This window comes from Phalacrocorax carbo, chromosome 6 (genome assembly GCF_963921805.1).
Source record: "Phalacrocorax carbo chromosome 6, bPhaCar2.1, whole genome shotgun sequence".
In the NCBI taxonomy this organism is placed as follows: domain Eukaryota; kingdom Metazoa; phylum Chordata; class Aves; order Suliformes; family Phalacrocoracidae; genus Phalacrocorax; species Phalacrocorax carbo.
The window spans coordinates 3365941-3389640 of NC_087518.1; the positions used below are offsets into that span (position 1 = coordinate 3365941).

At 41.7% G+C, this 23700-nt stretch overlaps 1 protein-coding gene across 3 annotated transcripts in view; it reads right to left on the minus strand.

Moving 5' to 3' along the window:
• LOC104047469 (contactin-4) overlaps positions 1–23700 on the minus strand; it is a 353961-nt gene that overhangs the window by 286707 nt on the left and 43554 nt on the right. For 2 of the 3 annotated variants that reach the window (XM_064453440.1, XM_064453438.1), the window contains exon 3: positions 63–108. The exons of the other annotated variant lie outside the window; for it this stretch is intronic. The gene's annotated coding sequence lies outside the window, so the exon portion shown is untranslated. The remainder of the gene's footprint in view (positions 1–62; positions 109–23700) is intronic. 3 annotated transcript variants of the gene reach the window in all.

Sequence of the window (23700 nt, forward strand, 5' to 3'; positions counted from 1 at the left end):
ACGATACATAAAATAAGACAAGATAAAACATATTTTAGGCTAAAAAGTTCGTGTGTGCTCACCAGAAACCAAGATGACAGATGTGTCTCCAGCCAACCTCCTCTTCACCTAGAAATGTTTCAGAAATAAAACATACTTAAACACACCAGCGATTTTTCTTCCTGTCATTCCTTATTATTACAAAAAATAATCTAGGTTTTAGACCAAATGAACCAGTCCTAAGACTGACTTGTAGCTGACATGCCTATAAGAGCTTTGACAATCATTTTTCCACCTGGGCTCTGACCTCTTGCCAGGCAGGTCACAGCCCTGAGATGGAGGGGGGCAGTTCCTGCGGCTCAGTTCTGGAATTTCTGCGGCTCGGGAAGGATGTACAATCACAGTCTCATCGCTATCTATACGCAGCGTAACTAAGCAGAAATATAATTTGATCACACATCCCAGGTTATCCCAAAGCCACACCTTCAGTTTTCACCCTTTCGTATCCATGCATGAGTAACGCGAGCCTCTTCTGCCGCTATTAAGGTTCCTGAAATTTCATCAGATGCCGGTATAACAGATAGGTTGTAAAAACAAGCATTAAGTTGTTTCACGTTATGGCTATCAGTACAAGATACTGAATGTTTTGCGCCCTCCTGCCACAGAACGCCATCGGGGTGATGGCAGCGTACCGCCTGCATCCGACCCCGCAGCAGCCCCCGCGCTCCTTCGGGTCCTCGCTGGACCAGGGGCCAGCCCTGGTTCTGCTCGGCCTCCGTTACTGGCCCCTTTGCTGTCATAACCCTAAAATAGCCTTTACATTTGCTGTTTTACCAGGCAAATGCCCTAAATAAGTGGGGAACATTCCTTAGAGAAAGGAGAGCTCTGGGCATGTCTAAATGTGGTCTTTACTCAAAACCGAACTCCAAACACAAACCCTCTCAAGCAGTACTCCGTCACAGATTTCTATGCAGTATACTTCGAGATGTCATACGACATCATTTTATGGGTCAGATCATGCAACGTGCCTGGCTTCACCATCTCGTTTTTCCTAATTGCTAGGGCCACCCATGCAAGATTTAAATTATGCTGTAATGTGAAGCGATAAGCAGCTATTCCCACCCCTTGTCCCATCTTCCTTTTCAATTAAATAGCAGAGTTAAACTATTTCATGCAAGTTAAGCTATATCCACTATTCCCAAACAACAACAAAGTAGCCCGGTGGAACCTCGGACACCTTCCTCTTCCAGGACAGAGGATGCTCGGTGCCACCGACGTTGCTGTGAAGCGCTTTGTTTCTTTCTGATCCATGGCTACGCACGCAATAGGTAAGGAAGCATTTATAAGTGAACGCGGTGGTCAGCGGCTCCTCAAATGAGGCCTCCAAGCCAGTATAAACAAATGCTATGACCTTTCCCTGATTATACACTCCAGAGACAAAATAAAAAGATAAAGATGGGGATATCGTTGTTCCTTGGCTCATCCTTCTGCCTAATTGCCTGCAGTTTACAGTCTTATGAATGCTTCTAAAATCAATAGAGTTGTCCTGGTTTGTACCAACAGAGATGCTGCTCCTTGTACTGCTCCACTCACTATGGAAACACCTGTTCTGCCCTGGGGTCTGGTTCATTTCTCACAGCCCTCCAGCAGGAACGGATTTTACACTAACAATCCCTTAAGGTGGTTTCATTCTCAAGGTTTTGTGTCCCACGTCATGAATTCACTTAAACACCCAGTTGCAGCGTTTTGAGCAGATGCTTGCAGCTAATCCGGCGCTTCAGTGGTACCCTGAGCCTGATGCATCCTGCAGCCTTCACTTCTAACTAGCAGGAGCGACAGAAGTTTGCTAAATAAACCTGAAGCGCTGCCACAGGAGAGCACGTTTATAACATGCAGCTAAGTTTCTGCTCTCAGCTACGCAGAGCCCCTCAAACTTTATCAGGCTAACATAGAGGAAGAAGGTGTTTTGCCTATGCAGCCAGTCCTAAGGAATGATTATGGAACTAAGATATTCATCCAGAATTAGTTAAATCAGTGTCTTTACCCAGAAAGATGCTCCACCAATTTTAACTTCAACTCAGGCACTGAATTAGGGACCAGAAAAACTAAGTGGCTTGCTGAAATAATGAGGTTCTGTTCTTCATTAACAGAAAAAAAACTGGGTTCACAAGAAAAACCTCACTGTGTCAAATCCAGCTCCTCCTTTCTCATATACACTTATTAAAAAGAAAACACACTCACGTAAGAAAGCGAACATTATAACTAACAGCCAAAAGCACACAGGACACAAATAGTACAAGCTCAGTGATGCACAGGAGGCATAAGAAAAAGTCATAAATAGGAGAGGATGAACTTCTATATAAGCGTCTTCAGAACCCAAAGAGCAAACAGAAAAATTTAACCTAGAAAAGTTTTGATGCATCAAGTTGCAAATTGCCAGAGTTACGTGCTTTGTTCTGCAAATGAAGGGGGAAGTTCTCATCTGGACAAAACTCACTTTTCGGAACCAGATTTCTTTCGCATATTGGGGGAACCAAGCACCTCTTTTGGGGTGTGACTGCAAGAACCAGAAGAACAGAAGGAAAAGTTTATGTATGCATTTCGCACGGCATTTGTGGAATCAGGGTGGTTACAACTTTGTCCAGCATCCTCCAGGCTCTCCATCTTGCTGTACTGGAAGGTACTTTGTACCATCCCCTAAATGGCTTCCCTTCTCTTGCTGGGACTATGAGTACTGCTCAAGGCAGATAATCAAATTCCTACAGGATCAGAAAGAATAAGACATAGGTGAAGCTGTTAAAACACAGCCATCAACAAAAAGGTCAGGGCCTCTGGCAACAAAGGAAAAAAATTACTCCCGTAGTCTTCAAACAGATTTATTCACGATATAAAGCAGGGCCATTTACAGCTCAGCAAAATTTTAAAACTGGTAGTAAAGCACATTACAAGCTTTCTTAATTCAATTTTCTCTGGCATTTATTGTGGTTAATAAAATACCTAAATGTCATCGAGATTTATAAAAATGAGTGTATAGGTTAATAAATGCATAAACTGGATTATTCACGAAAACAGCTTACAGAGAGCCTAGCATCCTAAATTGATACAGATTTTGGGTTTGCTCCCTGTCAGAGGGGTAATTAGTGCTTATTTACAAAGCTTTTACTTTACAGCACTAAAAATGCACCTGCTTACTTCCACTACTTTCAGAGTCCATGCTCAGCTTCACAGGATCTATGTTACCTTAACTATGAACTTTTATTCACCTAGATAAAGGAACGAAGGCTCCTCAAAATATCCTTCGCAGCCGATTCTTTTGGGAGTACCACCTCCTGCTCACCAAAATAGAGGGACCATAAATACAGGACAAAGATGTGCCAAGCCTCAAGAGGTAATACATAGATGCTTATTAGGGGAAAAGGTCTTTGTTTTGAATTTAAGAAAATAATGTAAGAAAGCGAAACAGGTTTAAGGGTGGTGGAACAGAAAGGGAAGCACCGATGGGAGCGACAGACGTCTTCGCTTCCACGTTACTACCAAGCATTTAGAGCACGCTACTAAGGATTTCTTGTGAAACAGGCACAAGAATTAAACTGCTTGTTGGCTTGTTCCAGCCGTGTCAAGGCCAATGAACTACGTTGGATAGTTCAGTGTTTAGCCTGTGTGTGTGTACACCCACCCAAAAACCTGGCTTATTTCTTTTTTTGTCACCTCTTAAATGGAAATAAAGCAAACACACTACATTACAAACGTCCTGCGCTATTCAGGCAGAACTGCACTGGAAAATTCTGTGTATTCCAAGGATATAGAGAAAAAACTACAAACCTACACGTACTATGCACATCCCAGAAAGGATTTTTGTCTTAACTGCCCCATTTTCTAACTCAGAAGACAAACCCTCCTGAGAAATTTCTGCCAGACATTTAGGCTTTGGGTTTTTTCCTTCTTTTCATCCTGAGGATTTTAAGTCCAGCCTTTTCATTTCTGTTTTCAGATCTCCATCTTACCCCAATTAAGAACTTTCTCAAAATAAACTTTAATGTTCTTTAATAATATCTACGCTAATGATGATGTTTGGGAATGGTCTTTTTTTTTAACAAGTACTTGAACATTTAGCATAACCAAAGCTTTTATATGTAATTAGTGCTCTGAGCTGAATTCTGGTACAATACCATTTATATCCAAATTATTTTTAATAAACATTTGGATGCACCAGACTACAGGACTGCAGGTTTAGAAGAAAATATATTAATATTTTATTTTAAAACCATGTAAAATGCATTTCTGTAACTAATAAAAACAAAAATATAAAGCAATTACCAAGATAATTGACTGAAGAGTATTTTCTAACTTATGAAGCACTACACGGAGGTTCTCGTTGGTTAGTGCAAAACTGTAGGAGTGATTACGAACACAAATAGACCTACTTTCAGGAAAAGAACAAAGACCAGGGATGTCTATATACAAATAACATAAAACACACTGCTAAGTTACGGGACCATGCTGAGCCTTTTAAGCACTGAAAGGACAAACATTTTCAAATGCACTCGTCCTTTGTAAAAGGTATTTAATATAATATAAAAGCATCACATTTCCCAGAAAGCTTTTCTATATATAAAAAGAGGACCTCTTTTTAGACAAATGCTTCCTGAGCCTTCACAAATACAGTAAGTTGTGAAGAATTTTCATAACACTGTTCTTGTTCCAGAAGCTGCCACTTTTAAATTGACAATTCTGCATTACAGAAATAAAAAGCAGTACTGTCCTCCCCCCTCCCCTTTTTTTCTAAATACCTTGCATTTTCCCTGGAACCTATCGGGGAATTACAGACGTTTCCAGGCATTAGTGTTAAAAGACATTAGCAAAGACATTTCAGTCCCTTAATGCCACAAGTTTTAGCAGACATCAAGCTCTCCAAAGCCAACGTAAAACTCAAAAAGCCTACAAGGGTCCTATTTTAACATCAAAACCAAAGCAAACAGTAAAAATACTCCTGTTGAAAGTTGATTGTTTTGGGAAAGACCCTAGTCCATTAACACAGCCCAAAATTATCAGTTTGAGGAAATACAGTCCTGTGGAGCCCAGCACCATTTCCCAGTAGATAAGAAACACCTCAGACGAGAATTTTTTTAATGATGCAAAAAGTTGCAGTAAGGATTTTTCCAGTATTTAAGAAATCTTGACAACTATTCCAGGATATTTAAGTGTTTAATCAATGTGAAATTACATTTATTTAATTCATAAGATCGCTACAGAATAAATACTGAAAAACATTTAGACCTTGGCTTTCCGTAAAACAAAGGATTAAAGTGACTTTTTAATACTTTTCAAAAATTACAAGTGTGTAATGACTGAAAGTAGTGATAAAAAAATCATATCAAGAACTTTGAAAACAGTTCAAATCAAGACTTACAATTGTTTTATAAAACCAACAGTAAAAATATGCAAATATATACTTGTCTTTTGTAATTTACACCTTTAGTGGTGCTACATTATAAACAACACTTCATAATTTGCCATCCTATTAAGTACCTAAACAAAGGCATATGATACAAATCCCATTGCCATTTCCTTGACTTTGCTGGGATTTGGAACAACCCCAAAATGACTTGTTTTCACTAATTCTAAGTAACTTTAAGGAATACATCATTATTGGAAGTGGATTTAACCAAAGAGTGAAACATCAAACTATCAAAAAGGGAAAAAGATACCAAGTACCCAAACCTGGATTCTTTGCAGTTAGGTATCACTCTCCGAATGCTTCTATATCCTTGCAAAGCCAATAAACACCTACAGTTCATTAACTTTGTATCTTCTACATGAACTTTTTTATGTGTTATGGTTAGCCAATAGTCTGCCAAAGCAAGTGCCTGTAACTCAACTTGCACAATCCTTTGGAGAAAACTCATTAGAAACTGGTTATTAGCACCACCCTTTGCTATCTGGGCTCACTATTTCAGATCATCATCTTTCGTACTGTGGCACAGCTCTTCAATGAGTTTGTGTCAAGCTAATTAAGGTCTGCCACCACCAGTCACAAACCAGTTACAATAAATGCAAAGCCTATTGCAAGTTCCACCGCTTAAATCCAGCAGATCTCAGTCCTGCAGGATTGCTGGCCCATTCGCTGGGATAAGCAGCACCTGACAACTTAAAAACCAGAAGTTTCCCATCTTACTAGAGTTTCATCAGGTTAAGAACAGGTACTTCGTCATTTTCTATTCCATTTAATCTTGAAGTCATGCAGCTCCATGATACAGCATTGCTTTTCCTACTCAAGCTGATGGTAAAAGCGTTCTGCAAAATCTATTTTATTATTACATTAACATCTGTTCAGGAGAGCACAAAGCTCCACTTCATTTAGAAACCTTGCAAGATACAGTACGTCTCTGCAGTGTCAAGTTTTCCCTTTCCAAGCTAAGGCAGAGATTGCTGTTACGGACAATTACCACACTTCCTACCACCACCATCACGATTTTTAAATTAGTATTATTATTTTTAGTAGCAGTCTCCGCCACTGTGCCACAGAGGCACGTGGGCGAGAGCCCCAGAGGTCACTCCTGGCCTTTACCAGCCCTTAAAATTTGTTGGGGTTGTGAGCTATACAAAAATCCCCGTTTTTAGCTTTCCTGGTTTCCTCCATCTCTATTCCCAATCTCCAATTAGTTTTAATTATAAAAAGTTTCTATCGTTAGCATTTTGTATCTTGTCTCTGGGTGTTCACCCTTCCCTTGAGGAACACATTGCTTTAGCAACGACTAGCAAGACAGTAATGTCGGGAGCTCTTCTGGAGTGAGTCTACCCAGAAAGTTTACAGATTTGTCAAAAAGAGTTAAGGTTTATTCAAAGGCTTTTTCATAAAAAGAGAGACTGGAAACTCCACAAATTTTCTTGACAGTTTGAGCCTTTTAAGTGACAGCCTTTCTAAAAACAGTCAAGCAATAAAGTATGCACTGCAGTCTCCCTTTCTCTGTGTAGCATTTTGTCTCCAGACTGAATGACAAGAAACTAAACATTCTGCAAACGGAACTTTTTTTGAATGGCTTTCAGGAATAGGGGTGAGTCTTTAGGTAATCTGATTAACTCAGCCATAACACGGCTATCCCAATTAACTCCCTGTATTTCAAAGACAGGTTGTATATCTGATGTGTAGTACAGCTGCATACATAGAAAAAATATATTTATCCTAAAAAAGCTTAGAAGACAGTTTCATGTCTCGACCCAAAGTCCATTTGGCCCAGTGGAAAAATACCACCATTTTTGAATGAGGGTCTGAGAGATTATCTTAAAGCAAAGATTTTGAAACACTCTTCAGAAGCCTGAAGAGCCACTCCAGATCCAGTCACAAAAGCTTTATGCAGACAAAGTTCTCATTACAGTCAACAGGGGTTTGCTTTCATAATGAATATTTGAGGCAACTGATTGGAGTGCTCAACTTCTGAGGTGGTTGATGCACAGGATACCACTGACTGTATGATTTCTCTGTAATGTGCCATAATACACAGCACTGGTTTAGAAACAAGTAATTTTGACCGGGCTGAAAGGGTGCGGGTGGGTAAACCTACATCCAAAGTAGCTTGCTTAACTGTTCAGTGTTACTTGTCGAAGTTCAAATTGTTCATACTGAAATGATACCGCTCAAAGTTCCCATCAAACAAATGATCCAGCTGTTGTAACTCTTGGAAACCGTACGGTTGGGTCTGAATTCTTACCTTCTCATGCAAATAAACTTGGAATAAAAAATTTAAGGAGTTCTTGTCCTCTCAAAAACTAACTTAATTTGCAGGATGATAAAGACGCAAACTCTGCCACATACAGAGCAGCAATAAAAGAAAGTTGAGTTACAATTTGTAACGACCAAATCCCATACTGAAAGTTCTTAACAGTTCATGTCATTCTCAGTGAATCATAACATCCATCTACTGATTTTAACGAGCTAAGAGCAAATTGCAACTGTCCGATAAAAGTGTTTCTAAAAACACGGCTGCGTACGTTCATATTTGGCCACATCAAGTTCTCAGCATATAAACCAGTTGCATAGAATGTCACTGCAATTAATTTTATTGGTTGCAATAAACCACTGAACTGTTTTAGGATGATTTGAGAAGCTGATTATGTTTGCACACAAACGCCCACCAAAGCTTTTAGGCACATGCACTTTACCAGTATGACTCCACGTAAATCCATTTACTCCTGTGGAGTTAGAGCAGCATAAAGAATCAGGATCAGACTCCAGAAGGTCTTAACATGTTTTAACACAACAGATCCCAGTCTGGACCTGTGGGGGATGCTCTGTGCATACCATCGCTCTCCCCCGAAACGCCGCGTGTTTCCAGCCCTGACACGCCCTGGAATTGGCCACCTCTCAATGCAAGCTTGACAAAGAGCTGGAGGAACTCCTCCATGGGGTACTGCAAGTGTTACAGGTTAGTTTCAGCTGTGCATGGAGGGGGAATTTGCACATGGAGGAGAGGACCCTGCCTTTTAAACCAAGCCTCTCCTGTGGGTACCGCAGCCATGGCACCGTGCAGTCACAGCTTTGCCCAGGTGGAGTGTACCTGCAGGTGAAATCTACTTATGGTAGGTAATAAAGCCAGAGATGAGATTTATTTTTAAAAAAATCATTCACAGTCTGCTCAACTAGAATAGAAAACAACTCACCTGCGTTAGGAACGACATTTGTACTACAGAGGATCGTGCTACAGCTCAGGAAGCCTAATGCTGAGGATCTCAAAACAGGCAGTAACCAATCTTTCAACAAGCAAGCAGGGAGCCTCTCCAAGAGCACAAATTCCACCAGATCAGTGCTTAAAAGCAAGAAAATATGAATACAAGCCTTAAACAGCATCACTGCTACTAATGAAGGTGCTGTTATTACATTGTACTGTTCTGTCTACCTTGGTCTTGTATCATGCAAATATGTTAGAACTGGAATAAGTAGAATTTTTTTCTACCTGCATTCTTTTTCTAATAAAAAAATTACTATTTGCATGGTACCAGAACAATCCGTTCAGCTTCCACAAGAAAAAACTGATCCATACAAGAGCAGCAAGACACAGAGCCAAATACCTCCCTACCTTCCTTTGATCCATTGCGGAGTTTTCCAGCTCTAGCTGTCAATCTCTGCTCTTGTGTATGGCTTGTTTGTGCGGGGAAGCCCCTCTCCTTCCCTGACAGCTTCCTTCTCTCTTAAAAAAAGAGAGTCCTTCCAAGTCCATCCTTCTTTACCCAAGAGTTTTATAATAAACCAATTTTGCCACCAAAGCCAAAGTATTTCTGTCTCCTCTCCCCATTTCCTCCTCCTTCCCCATGCTCCAGTTGATAACCTGTTCTCCTACAGCTGCTTGTTGGGCCATCTTGTCAACCAGATCACTGAAAACAGCATTTCTGTAATTACTTCTAGTTTAGTTTTACTTATTTAAATAGGTTGCTTCACTAGAAAGCTTGCATACCCTTGTTTCTCCCCCTTTTTTTCCCCCAGAAACAGAAAATATTCCTAGTATATTCTTATATTTAAACAAGCACAGTAGATTAATTAATCTATTTAGTCTCTGGAGAGCTTGTAAGTTCTGTCTAGCAGGAAGTGGCAGTGAAATTTTCTACTTTTTCCATAATTAGGCATAATAATTAGCACAATAATGCCCTTGTTAACACTCCTAATTATATGCAACCGGTACATCAATACCTCCTAGAACGAAGCCGGTTACCTTTCCTGTCTCATCTGGGACAGTCTGCATCCCCACAGGCACAACAAGCCAGCATCCTGCTTGCTGAGCAAGGACAGACTGCGGGAACCAGCCTGACATGCAAATCAAAAAGATCTTTACTCTAAAATAGCCCTAACATAATAGCTACTTACATAAAAAGTCATAAAATAGCTCCCAGCCAGGAAAAAAAAAAAATAAAATGTTCAATAAACCCAATGCATCAAACACACCAGCAGGTTCCCCCAGTACTGAAGTTTTACCACTTGTTCTTTCGGACTAGTCCTACTCATTAATCAGCTCCAGCACTGGCTGGGGGTTTTGCCTTGGGTCTGACGACATGAACTCAGGGACCACTTACATTTTTACTGCATATTGCCATGTCACCAAGCTGTTCACATTGGCTCTGCTGGGAGGCTGCCTCATTCCAGGAATAGAAATTAATTAATCAGTATATTTTCCACCCCCGTGCCAGGAAAAACATCTCTGATTAAAATGGTGTACTGAAGGTTTTTTTGCAATCACTGACAACACAACCATTGATTAAATGAAAACCTTGTGAGCACTTTTTTTATAGGTGTATTTATTTCATTCCTCTCAAGCTCCTTTGTTTCAATTAAAGGGTATATTCTAGACATACTATGACTATTGCGTATTGAAAACACCTTTGTAAATCTAAGGCATCTCCTTTTTGAAAGGAGAGTGCTCCATATCTGATGGCAGTACTTCAACTCCCCAGTTTAGATTCTTAAAACTTCAGTCTAGTGAAAAGCTTGCCTTGGAGGCAAATACCAAAACTTAGTGTCGAAGCTCCAAATACATCTACAACGTTGCTTCTGGGCAGGGAAGCGCTTCACAGGTCGCTATGCTGAGGAGTTGGTGCAGCCATAACTGAACCCCACCGAGACGGCAAACTCGGCAGTCTTTGCGTCTTGCTTGGACGGAGCTCCCAATTCTCAGAATATTTCTCCCCGATAAAGACACATTTAAGTGAACAATGGTTGCTACTGTCTGCCTTCAAAAATACTGGCAGGAGAACCGCACGGAGACTTCACAAAGTTGAGACGGCAACTCATCCGACGAGTGGGTGACCCCGCGCCCTTCTGCTCCAAGGGCATTACTGTTACCACATTACAGAGGAATGTCCAATATCGAGTTGTTTGATTCCTTCCTACTGCCATGACCCAGAGGGGCCTCAAGAAATTAGAAGTTTACTGGCCTGGATCACATCCTACTGCCAGCCTGCAGCACTTGCTGCCACTGCAACGTGGTCACAGCACTCGCCTGAGAGCTGGAAAGCTTGCGTTTCCAGTTTGGTAACCCTTATATAAAATATCGGGATATTTTACCTGATATCTTAATGCATACGAAACAGTACATAGAGCTGAGAAGAGAGAGCTCCCAGGAAGAGGCCATAGCCTGCTTTAAAGGTGCCAGACCCCTCTCAAGAGGGGAAATAAAATTCTAAAAGGCAACTTTTTATACCACTTAAATGAAATAAAGGACGGGACTATCCTTTGGCCCCAGTCTCCATTAACACAGTCCTCCCCATACACATAGTACACTTAAATTCCATGCTATATTTTCTGTACTCCAAAGCATTTTCTGATTGAAACCCAGCCAAGTTGTAAGTGCATCTCAGCTGATTTCTCCGTACAGCCTGCTGCCAGAGGTGCTGTCCCTTCAGGCCATGGTCTGGCTCCCAGGAAGCCTTGCAGGGGCTGTAAGAAGGCAGGATCTTAGGGGACCTTAAATCTTTGTTACAAATGCCTGTAATGAAGGTATTCCTGACAGCGACTATCCACCCTGTGCTCTATCCAATGATGAAGCCCCCCATTTCAAACCCAGTTCCAATACTTTTCCTCTTGCTAAGGTTTTTTTCCTCCCCAACATCTAATGTGAGTCTATCCTGATGCAACTAAAGCCCCATCTTGCACACATTTGCTCCCACAAGCTAAACTCTAAGGCCTTCTGTATTTCTGCTAGACGTCTGATCCATGAGACCACCAGCTTTCTCTGCTAGATACGCCAGTCCATATACTTTGTTAAAATAATGTACTAAGCTTATCAATATCAGAGGTTAACTTTTGCTGTTCAGATCATATTTGAGGCATCTCTGGTGCATTTCAGCGCGCAGGGAAATCGGGAAGGCTCCTGTGTGAACAGTCCCAGGAACCTGGGAGCTGCTTGGGCACATGCTCCATAGTCACACCGCAGGATGCAGAGCATATTCCTGTGTTACTTTCCCGTGCTTTTTAGGGAAAGCCATTCACTTTGCCACACCTCTGCTTCCTACTCATGAAAACTATGGACTGAGGTCCCTTAACCCGGCTCGTCGCAGAAATGAGTCGTTGACCTTCCACCTCTTCTCATGTTGCAGGATTCCAGGAGCATTGGACACTCAGCTAATTTCGGTGAAGACAAAAGGCTGCTGTGTAATTCTGGGACTGTTTCTCCAATTATTAGCATGGGAAAATTATGACATCACACTTACCCATATCTTTTCATGTCTCAGGATTTTCCATCTTTATGGAGACAAACATTGACTGATTCGTTTTGAAAATATAAAATATCATCACACATTCTGTTAAGGAAATAATGCTAAATTAGCCCAATAATTACAAGTTGTGAATTATCTGGTCAGATCTGATAAATGAAGAAGAGCAAGGAGCTTTAAACACTCTTCACTTACATACCTCATATGTTACCTCATATTTTACCATTGCACAGTTACATGCATACGCTCTGGGAAGAAGATTCGTGTACATGTACATCTTTAGCTATTTTGCCATTTTTTAATCTTACCAAAACACCTCTTCTAAAGATGCCTAGAATATTTCCAAACCTTGATATGCATAAATTAGTGCTGCTGCATAAGGCAACCCTAATTTATGCACTCACTACGGACCCAATTAGTTCTTCTGTAAGAGAATGCCAAAGAGATTTTCTTAATAAAGCAGAACACATCACATCTAATATTTATACCAAATACAGAGTTTTAACTCTGTCACTTTGTGTTACTAACCCCAGACTTTGAGAAAGGAATTCTGAAATTGGCTGTTCCCCCCCACCCCCCCGATGAGCACCACTGGCAGAACACGGGACAGATGATCAGTTTGGACAGATCAATGCCAATCGAGTGACACGGATTTACATCGGCTGTACGTCTGGATGGCTCAGGGCGGTCCTACAACACCCGTGGGACGGGAGCACACGGTGGCGACTCTGCAAGCTCCCCCTCCTCCTGCATGCAGTAGCCCCCTTCACCCCCGCAGGCACACCTTGGTGAGTAGACTGCTGTCAGGGACTCTGTCTTGATTATACTCTTGTTAATATTTTAATCTTTTCCAGCCCAGATGGCCCAATTCCTTGGTTAAGGCTGAGACACACCTGAGCGCTCGCAAGCTGAGGCTCTATCAGGAGCAGTGAGAAGCAACACGCTGAACTGGGAGAAGCGGCCCACAAGACAAGTGGTGATCATGTTTGTGCCTCTGGTATTTCTCACTCAAGTTGGGAACCAGAAATCCTGCCAGATCTCCGTGTGCTGCGGTGATTCCGTATAAACACCCTCCCTGCGTTTGTAACCTACTTTGGGTATCTCCCATCTATTTTGTCACTTCAAGTTTTGGCTGCCCCCAACGCAGAGGGCATCAGAGCGCGTGAGGTACCACATCAAACTGGCCAAATCCTGGGCCAAAGTTTTAGAACTTGACATGGGTTTGCACAGTTAAAACTAAACAAAAATATTTATGGGGTAAAAACCAATCCTATGCAGATAACCTAGAAGATAAGCATCAGTTTTCTGCCTATGAAGTGGACAACAAGCTGATCCCAGAAAAAAAAGAGCAAGTGAAATGGGGGACTGCTTGTCTACATCCTCTCTGAAAATGGTGATTCAAGATATTGCCGTCCCACATACAATAATGCTTGCAGTGGCTACAGGCACAAACACCACGATTCTGCCGCTGCATGTCAGGCAAGCACACTAAGTCACTTCAGATGACAAGCAAGTGTTTTCTCATCTTTTTCGTATTTATTTCAAGCAGATTGGTCAAAATGAGCCATTTTGATTGTCACGGATACGTAAGTTAGCTTCGTTCCTTTGCCTAACAACCTCTAGTTGAGGCTTTTCTAATACATTAAAACAATTACATCAACGTTTTAGAGCAAAACAAGATAAACATTCACCCTATTATTACAGCCATAAGGAGAATCCCACACCACCAGATGGGTAATGGGATCCACCTGCGATACAGACGATCCAGTCAGCGCTCCCATTTCACACCCCGCAGTCACCAGGGATCTCAGCCTTCCAGACCTGCACAGGATCCAAAATCCTGGGTAAGGACACACATGCTTTTTGGTCACGTACGTTTTGTTTTAAGTGTACAACTATGCAATGAAGTTTGACATTCCTTAAGCAGAGGGCAGTATTACATCAGTAAATGGTTATTAAAGCTACCTAATCTACAGTATATGAAATTGCATTTCTGCAGCCTAAAGATACATATTCCAGGTAACTGACTATATATAAAGTTTCAGCAACTACAACTATATTCAGTTACTGCAGAAAATGATATCTAGGAAAGTGTTCCAGTCTCTTCCTCCCCACACACACTTTGCTAAAAAAAAAAGTCTTCTTGTGAACGTATTGCTTTACTTTGATTGAGTCCTTTCCCTAACTCCTTTCTCAGACTTAATCCCAGAAGGTTCACTCCTCTCTCCTCATTGTATGTCACAATTACCAGCTCATTAAATATAAATGTAAGAGCTACTCTGTCCACTATTATCCTCTAAACCCGCACATTCCCCTGCTCCTTGTAGACCTGGCACTGCAATCCACTAACAAGAATAACTACTCCGAGTTTCCCTTTGATTCCATGATGCTTGGTCCTTCTGGCTCCTGTAATCCCCAAACACTCTGCTGACGCTGCCCCTCTTAATGGAAAAGCTGGAGCTGAAAATCCTGCCAGGAGATAATGTTCACCAGCAAAGTCTCAGCCCTAAAACTTTTGCTAGCGCTTTGACATTTGTGTAACATTCAGAAGCCGCTTGCTCACACAGAGATGTTATTCTCTACCAGTGAAGCACTTCAGATGGAAAGTATTATCTATTCCTAACTGACATCTTCCACTAAATGGAACATTTAATTAATTTGGTCCTAGGCCAGTCTGATCTCTTTTGCTTGCATGACGACGAACACGACTTGTAACTCTTTGGCACAGCTTCTTCTCCTCCTCCTCCCCTTTAGAAGGAACTTCAGTTGTTTACAGAATAGATACAAGAAAATCCAAGCTGGTACGGTGACACATCATTAGTTAAAAATACACCACAGCATAAAGAGCTTTAGTACAGAGCAAGCATTGGAATGCAGAATTACACGAAAACGGCTTAGGAAGGAAAATGAAAGTCATCTGGAAACTGATGACTTTTTTTCTGCTACCGGCTGTAGCAGAAGAACAAAAAGACCGCAACCGCTTTGTGTATTACTACATAAAATAAATTTGGTACAATTAACTGAGTCAAAAATACAGTATAAGGGGTTATAAAAATATTTGAAGTGTATCTCTAAAATGCAGATGGTAAATGCAGGGTATAAGGTGGGGGAGAGATCTCAGAAGATAAAACACACAAACAAAAGCCTACAAGAGTGTAAAAACTGCAGGTCACTGACCAGAGCCAGGCTTGCACAACAAGCTGAGACAACGCAATTTGTGACACAGTAAGTTACAGAAGGCACTAGAGACAAAAGAAATGGAAATCCAGCAAAGATGACAGCATCTCCTTGGGACATTCACTGGGCAGAAACCCACGAAGCTACTCAGCACGCGCGCCACACGTATGGTCTGGCAGATGTACGCGATGCGTTCTGACAGTAACAGAGCATGAAACGGGGATGCCCGGACTCAGCCCGCATCTACAGCTCTGTGAAAACCAAAGCAGCTTCCAGATGCGAGCGACACCACTGGAGAGAGAAGTAGCACGTCTCCTGTCTGAAGTTATCTGTAACGCTGCATAAGGACTTTGAGCTGCCGCAGATTCTCTTGGCAGCTGAAAGAGCAAGCCGAGGTCCACGTTTCTGTAGGACAGCATGGGCAGAGGTCCTCATGAAAAGACCACTTAAACCTCGCTTAGCAACACAAAGGTCACACTAACGCAATTAACTGAAAAACAGCAGATGAATTTTAATACGGTAACACCCACCCGTACTACGTGTGCCGCAGCCACAAGCCCTTCTGCTTTCGGGCACAACGTCACACACCTAGTGCGGGATCCTCGTCATCCACGAGCAGCCGAGGCTTCAGGGGCCACATACAACCACATCCAGCCCTGCGGTGCTGCAGCCCCCCGGGCCGCTCTGGGACCCCAGGGTAAGCCCTGTTGTGCCGTTGGCTTGGTCATAATGACTTGGGCGCCAGGCAATCTCTGTCCACCCCAGGCCATCTGCTCCCAGACTGGCATCCCACACTTGTGCCCAGAATGGAAGACATTGGCCAAAGCCAACCATCTTGACCCAAGAGGGGACCCTTTGAGCCCTCCGCAGCGCAGTGGCCTGGGTGACCCTGTGTCTGCCCGGGGCTGGGACGCCTCGCGGGGGAGATTTCACGAGGATCGAAAGGGTGTCTGCTGGCGATTGCACGCGGACTCAAAGGCCTGGCTTCTCTAGGTTCACCGGCCACGCGCTGATGAATGCCAGCACAAAGTAGTGAGTAATTTATAGAAGTAATACTGCCCTTTTTGTGACAGGTTAACCTCAGGGGAGTGTGTGTTCAAATTGACTATATACACACACATAAAACATTGACCAAGTCTGAGACCAAGATTGGACCTAACTGCACCTAGACTTCTCTCTGAAAGCAGCTTAGAAAGCAAGGGGGTCTATTCTGAACCTCATGACTCAACAGGAGGGTCCTCCTATGCCCTGCATCCACGGTCCCTCTGAATCGTTCTAACTTGAGTATACCTCAATTTTCCTTTGTGCACCTCTAAGTAATAGAGTGACCCTTGCCAGTTTCAACTCTAATTTGCTATGTTGATTCTAAAAAAATCCATGAAATTGCTGTTTTAAGTTGACCAACATTGTTGAGATTATACAACCTAATACTGTTATCTATTTCAAAAATATTAGTAAATCTTAAATAGCTAATCAGAGCCGCATGACAAATCATATTCCCAACAATTTGGTGTAGTCAGCCATATCCACAAAGCTGTATTTGCGACAAGTTGGTGTAGTTGGCAGGATCCACGGGGTTTCATTTGTGACAACCCTCAACTTGTGTTTAGCTTAATTAAATAGCAACTAATTAGTACACAACATGGAAGGCCTAAAGAGATGCTAAAGAAAGAGTGTTGCCAAGTGCCAGAAAGGGGGTCATACGTCCTCAGCAAGTCAGTCCATTCCCTTCTGATACCCTTCTAGTCCAAAAGAAGGGCCTAGCCAAGCTAATCAATGCAACCCCCATTACAGATTGATAAGAAAGACTGTAGCTGGCTATAAAATGGTACACAGTGAAGTACAACAGAAGCCAACAATAAGGCAAGAACAGTAATAAAGAAACTAGGGTGGGTTTTTGTACGCATTGGTGGGAACAAGGAACACGTGAACTCATCTCAGAGCAAGGTGGTGCTGAGCCAGAACAGATGTGAGCTGGTCCCAAGAGCCTGCAAGCTGTTTAGGATACTTGAATTCTAAAGACGGGCAAGTTTAAGATCTTGGTGTATAAAAAGAAGTTATGAGCAATATATTCTCATAGCACTATCAAACATAATTACAACAATGAGACTGTCAATGGCGAAGGCTAGAGTTGCTGTTCAAGCAGCAGAACTTAATGCACAGCCTACTGCAGCCACAGGACTGCACACCTTTTGAAAAAAGGTCATCAAGAAAAAGTGAAAGCGATGCTATAATAACATTTTACAGTGGGGAAAGAGAGGTACCTCTAATCATGAGCCTCTGAAGAGGTGTTTTAATTCTAGGATAACAGACTGTGGCAAAACCTAAACAAAACAAAAGAAAATCAGGACACATCTGTTCAGCACGAAAACAGTTTTTCCGTCTGCTTCCTGTGGAAGGAAAAAAAAGACTTCAAGGACTGTTCTGAAGATAACATCTCACATATCAAAGCAGGCGATACAGTAGAAATTGTGATAATTCTCGTGGAATGAGACGAATGAAGATTAAGAGAAAAATGAGGAAATAAGAGATCTTTGAACTACTTTGAAGTAGGGCACCACAAAGATGATCCAAATTCCCATTAACTTCAGTAGCACATGACACAGTTTACTAGCTGATGGCTCCACATTCAGGAAAAACTAGTATTGGGTAGTTCAAGCTATTGAAATAAGTAAATTAACAGTAAGCAACAACTGATAGGCATTGCTGCACGCTCATAACTGGTAACAAGTGAGAAGTACAAAGGAAAACACAGACCTAATAGTAAGAGTGTTACAGGAAAGAGTGGATGGAGAGGAGTTGTTTTACGTGAAGAGGAATGAAAATAGTGGCTGTGAGACTGAATTGGTAAGTTCTGAAAGATTTAAGTGGCAAGGAAGATGAAGCGATGAAAAAAAGACTAGGAGGATTTACACACTGGGGACCAAAAAAAGTCATATTCTGGTTTCTTCTTTATGGCACATGTTATATTGAGGACAGCTGCCACTCAATAACTACTGAATTAACATTTTACTAGGAAACTGAGCAGGGCAGTTACACTACATCTCCACAGATCCCTTCCCAACTCAACTCTATGAAAACAAAATTTACAACATTTTATATAAAGTTTTATTATTTAAAAAGTAAGATTATGAGAAATCAAAGCCAAAACATGCTTCCAAGTAACGAGGCAAAGATGTTCTTCCTAAGATGGTATAAATAGATACAGCGATCAGGTTGAATGTATTAAGCAAAAGAAAGATCTTATTTTCCTTCTCAATAAAGACACTAACTTCAACTGTGCTCCTGAGTAAAAGAAAGCAATAATTAAAATTCAAAATAGACTTCAAACTTTGCCCTAAAGAGTATTTATTATTCCTTCAGTTGGGAGATTTATCCTTAGAAGCAAGGCTTGCCAAAGTACTTTTGTGGAGGCAAGAGATGCAAACCTGTGCCTAAGGTCGGCGCAGCGAGAGACAGACAGACCAGGCAAACGCTTCAAAGAGCAAGTCATGCTGTAACACCTGTTTTGCACAATCATATCTATAATACTTTGTATTGATAACAAGAGGGCAATAGAGTTAGGGTAATAGAATTATTTTAATCTGCAAAGCAAAGATTAATTTTACCCAATTATGGATTTCCTGAAGCACCTTAATTTCTGTTTAAGTTGTTTATTTCTTGGGAATCAAGTCTTTAAAAACAAATTGAGGAGGAATAGCATTAAATGTGCCACAAGGAACCACGAGGGGTAGACAGGCTCTGGTGCTTCATGCAAAGATGGCTTAGTTTTCAATTTGCTGATTTCTAGCCAGAGGTGTCACTTTTTTCAGTTTCAAAGGGCTCCAGCACCATGAATCTAAGCAAAGAACTTGAATATGCTGGTGCAGTATCAAAAGCTGGCAGCAGGCATTTCATATTTCTGAATTTCAGCACAAAACACACCTTCATGTTTGCAGACTTGGGCATTTTTTTTGCTTTATGAATATTTGGGTTAAAGGGCATGTGAGATGCAGAGTTGGTACCCCTCATTTACATTTCTAAAGTAAATGTTTAATATTCTAGTAGTCTGAAATTAATTTCCTAAATGTTAATTGATGCTATTGAAAATAGCTAAGGGCATATTCAAGGCATTTCAAATGATTAACACAAGACTTGATAGCAAAGAAGCCATTTTAGCAATGGTCAAAACCATTGCCATAATTCTTGTCCCACCTGCAGCAAAACACACTTATTTTGCTTACTGAAAAACAAGTAAAACGAGTGCAATTTAATCTAAAACTGATACTCATTTCAAACCTGAGTCGTCCTCCCTCCTTCACTCGAGGAGTGGAAGCAGTTCAAACTCCCTTGCCACTCAGCCCCTCAAACACCACAAACACATCTTTAAATAATTAAAAGAAAAACAACTTAATAACGTTTTATTTACAGCTCCCAAACCCGACAGGTCAACAGCCCGAGCGCTGGAAAGCGGGTAGGTACAACCTCGCCACCCAGGCTTTGGGTCTCGGGCTCCCACGCTGAGCGTCCCAGAGGTCCCACTGTCCTCCCTTTGTACAGTTGGACTCTGGAAGACAAGCACCACCAAGAGCCTGCCAACAAGCTGACAGGAGGTAGAGAATGTTTTCAACAGATATTAGCTTTTAATGAAAGCTTGTGGAAATAAGAACACTTATTTCTTTCAAGCATTTGCTTTGAAGGAGGTCTCTTTAGCCAGCTCACCAACCAGTCGCACCGAAAGCTGAGAGTCAACTACAAAAATAAGAGCTTTTAAACAATTGATGCATCTCGCTGACTCATCGTAATACCTGGGCGCACCGGGACCACGCAGAGCTACCCAGAATTACGAACGCCCCACGAGGAAGCTGCTCTGCCCAGACACATCTGTACAGCAGAGCACACCTGCTCTCACCCCCCGTCCTCCCCGCCACGAGCGGCCAGCGGCTTGCGCTTCCCTGTCATTCCAAGCTTTCTCTCCAGCCTGATCCCACAGCCTGGGAAAGCTGGGTTAAAAAGAAAGCAATCACATTTCCTTTCTACAAACCTATTTAACACTTATTGCACGCGTTGTCATTGCGCTACAGTTTGGGAAGGAAGGCTCACTGCAGCTGTCTTGCTAAAGCTGAGGTTTACCTTCTCAGCCTTCTGTTCCTGCGTGCCTGCACGTAGGCTGCCTCCAACCGCTGCTTCCCTCCTATCAAAGCCCAAGAGAATAACTGTCAATATTTATAACTACAACAGCCATTGCTTCAACCCAAGAAAGATTCTGCTTTTAACTTTGCCACGTCACACAAGGCATTTGCATGGTTGTATTCAGACTTTTACATCTTCCACACCTGATAAAGCTCTTTCATGTTCATTTTGATGCTGGGTTCTGATCAAGATGCTTGAGCTGAAGAAATTCTCCCTCTGAAAAGGGCTTTGTAGATTACCAACGCTTTTTGCCCTGGTGAACTACAAAACACTGAAGAGAGACATGGAGGGTTTGAAATTTACCTCTCAAGATTAGTGAATGAATTTATAGTTCTTCAATCCTAAGGAGGCTGATATGCTTTTTCAAATAACTGGAACTGGCACAGGTGCTGCAGGGAGCCTTTTCAACCCATGTCTTCTAGCAAAGTGAGCAACTGTTCTAGCTTAAATTGCTTCCTAAAAAGAAATTTTAAAAGGGGTAAAAAGTTGCTTTTGATTTCAGAAGTCCAGCCTATATCCACAACACTTGTAAGATACTAGATACAACAGATCTAATTGAATTTAGTTATCCTCAACGTTGTCTTTTAATAATTGATTATTTATCTGCAAGAAAGCATACGGTCTTCACCTTCCAGTTTGCAGGATGGACTATGACTCGATTCAGATTAAGAATCTATTAAGTCTCAAATGCACCAAGACCACGCAGCAGTCCAGCCTCAGTGGGTATGCCGGGGAAAACACATCTGTCTAAGAGTAAACAGAAAATCATGTCATTCCAGAACTGTCACTCCTGCGTTTTTTGGGAGCTCTACACTCACGTAAGTATCCCTTGAGGCACCAGCCACCAGGAGATACAGGATGACGGATGTACTGTCTCTAACAGCAAATCCTACTGTGATTTTAATTGAGTTACAGCAGCCATTTTATTTTTTGCAGCACCTCTAGACTCTGTATTGCTTGCTTGCTTCCAGTGATTCAGCAGTTTATTTCTCAGTACACTAATCCCTCCATAAGACAGTTTCTCATTCCTTTTAAGTAGTGCTTCTGACAGCAGCTACCTATATCTTTGTTGTTTAAGGCTCTCCCTTTTTTTATTAAATAGAAAGTAGTTTATCTCAGACATACTACTTTTGCTTTCAGACTCTACCACTTTTACAACCATGAGAAGGGTCTGTCTTTTAGCTGTTCAGGAGTTTGTCCTCACAATATCCTGTTCCTCTATACCTTTAAGCTCACCTGACGACAGCGTTGCAGAAATTAAATACAGAATAAAGGGGACCTGAAGCCCAGAGGATAAGCAGCAGACAGTGACACCCGCCTATAAACGTAAGCCAGCTGTGAAATATTCTTCACAGCATCTGGAAAATGCATGTTTATTTTGCTATTTACAGGGGACCGCAATGAAACTGCCAAGTGGCTATTGTAGTTGCTGACCTAACGGGTGCAGGAAAATCACTCAATAGGAAAAGGCAGAACAGGCAAAAGTGACTGCCAGGACCTGCCTCTGCTAGAGCAGGCTGTGGGACGTGTCAGCAGCTCTATCATTCAATAACGCCTTTGAATCAAGGCTGATGCATCTTGACCTAGCTATTTAAGCAATGGCTTAAAACTTACTCAGTTTAGTGACTCTTTATTGTAGTAATGAACAGTTTAAAAATACCATAATAATTGCTTTTGACTATAATCATCCAACAGCCATTAGCTGTTTATCTCAGAAAATTAATCCTCAAAGGGTGACCCTCATGTCCAAAATACGCTCTCAGTCATGAAGAATGACTGATAAATTATTCCAAGCTAGTCCACAGAACCCCTTTTAGTGGCATTTTATCAAAGTTACTTTCCCCTTAATCAAAGGCTAATGCAACATGAAATCCTTAAATATGGGCTGCACCGTAAGATAAAGTTAGCAACCTTGAAAAGGCTGGAAAATAGCAATTTGCACACACAAACACAAGATTTAGAACTACCATCATAACCTGCATCATCCATCATGAGCAACAGTGGCTTTAACAGGACTATTTTCAGAGTATATTAAACATCATGATATCTTAACCTCCTTGTAAGGCCATGATAATCTCTTTACAATATCAAACAAGTGCAGAAGGGCAGATTTGCTTCATGCAGAGATATTCTTTGCATCAGATTTCGTAAGTAATGGCACTGCTGCCATCCCAAACATTTGTTGGCATTATTTTCAGCCCCATATACCCACTCAGGGGACACAGACAACACATCTTCACACACATTCTGAAAGACAATATACTCCGGAAGTTTTGCACAACTGCAAGAGCTCTCGGTGACGTGAGGGGCATCTCTTTGGAAATAGCTCACCTTCCAAAACCTGCTTGCAAGGGAGAGGTCTGCGCAGGAGCCCATGACTTTCAGCATAAGTTTATTATAAGTTTTGCTCAAGTATCTGATCAGCGCTTTCGTAGTCATCAGGTTCTTACGAAGTTACGAACACTCTATCCTAAATGTTTCTGTTACATAAGAAAGGAGAAAATCTCAAGCAACTGCCCCTGCAATATTATAATTCAAGTTATAGGTATCAAAAAGTTGTCATTTTATTCTGCTGTAAAATTAGCAAACTATGAGGTGCAACTTCAAGGAGAGCAGAGGCTGGTCATCTTTTAAGAGGCACCACTAAATCCACTGTAAAATGGCAATTTTGCTAATTCAGTTTTTCAAATTACTTTAGAACAATTGATTCCGTTTTAGTTGTTTGGGTTTTCCATGAAGACGGGAGCACCGGTGGCTTGAGAAACTCAACTAACACCGGCAGTGCCTTCTTTCTTCTATAGAAAGAGCTGGCAGAAAGGCACAGAAGGTGCAGAGGGAGAGAATGGGACTGGGATGGAAGGAAACCAGGAGATAAGGAGGAAATAACATAGATCTTCAGAGATGCAGGGAAAGAGTAAGAGCACATGGTGGCAGGCACACCTGGCAATAAGGAGCCTAGAAAGGACGACAGTTATTTTCTATGGACCTTGAGAAGCAGAGGGATGCCTGGACATCACAAACAACTCATTTTTGGAGGAACGATCTAAAAATTAGACGCAGCAAGCCTATATCCGAGTAACCCTCTTGCACGCCGACCCACAGCACCTCCAGTTGAGCAAGTTTCCACCTGAAACAAGCGGCAGTTCTCCAGACTCAAGTAGCCAACAGCTACAA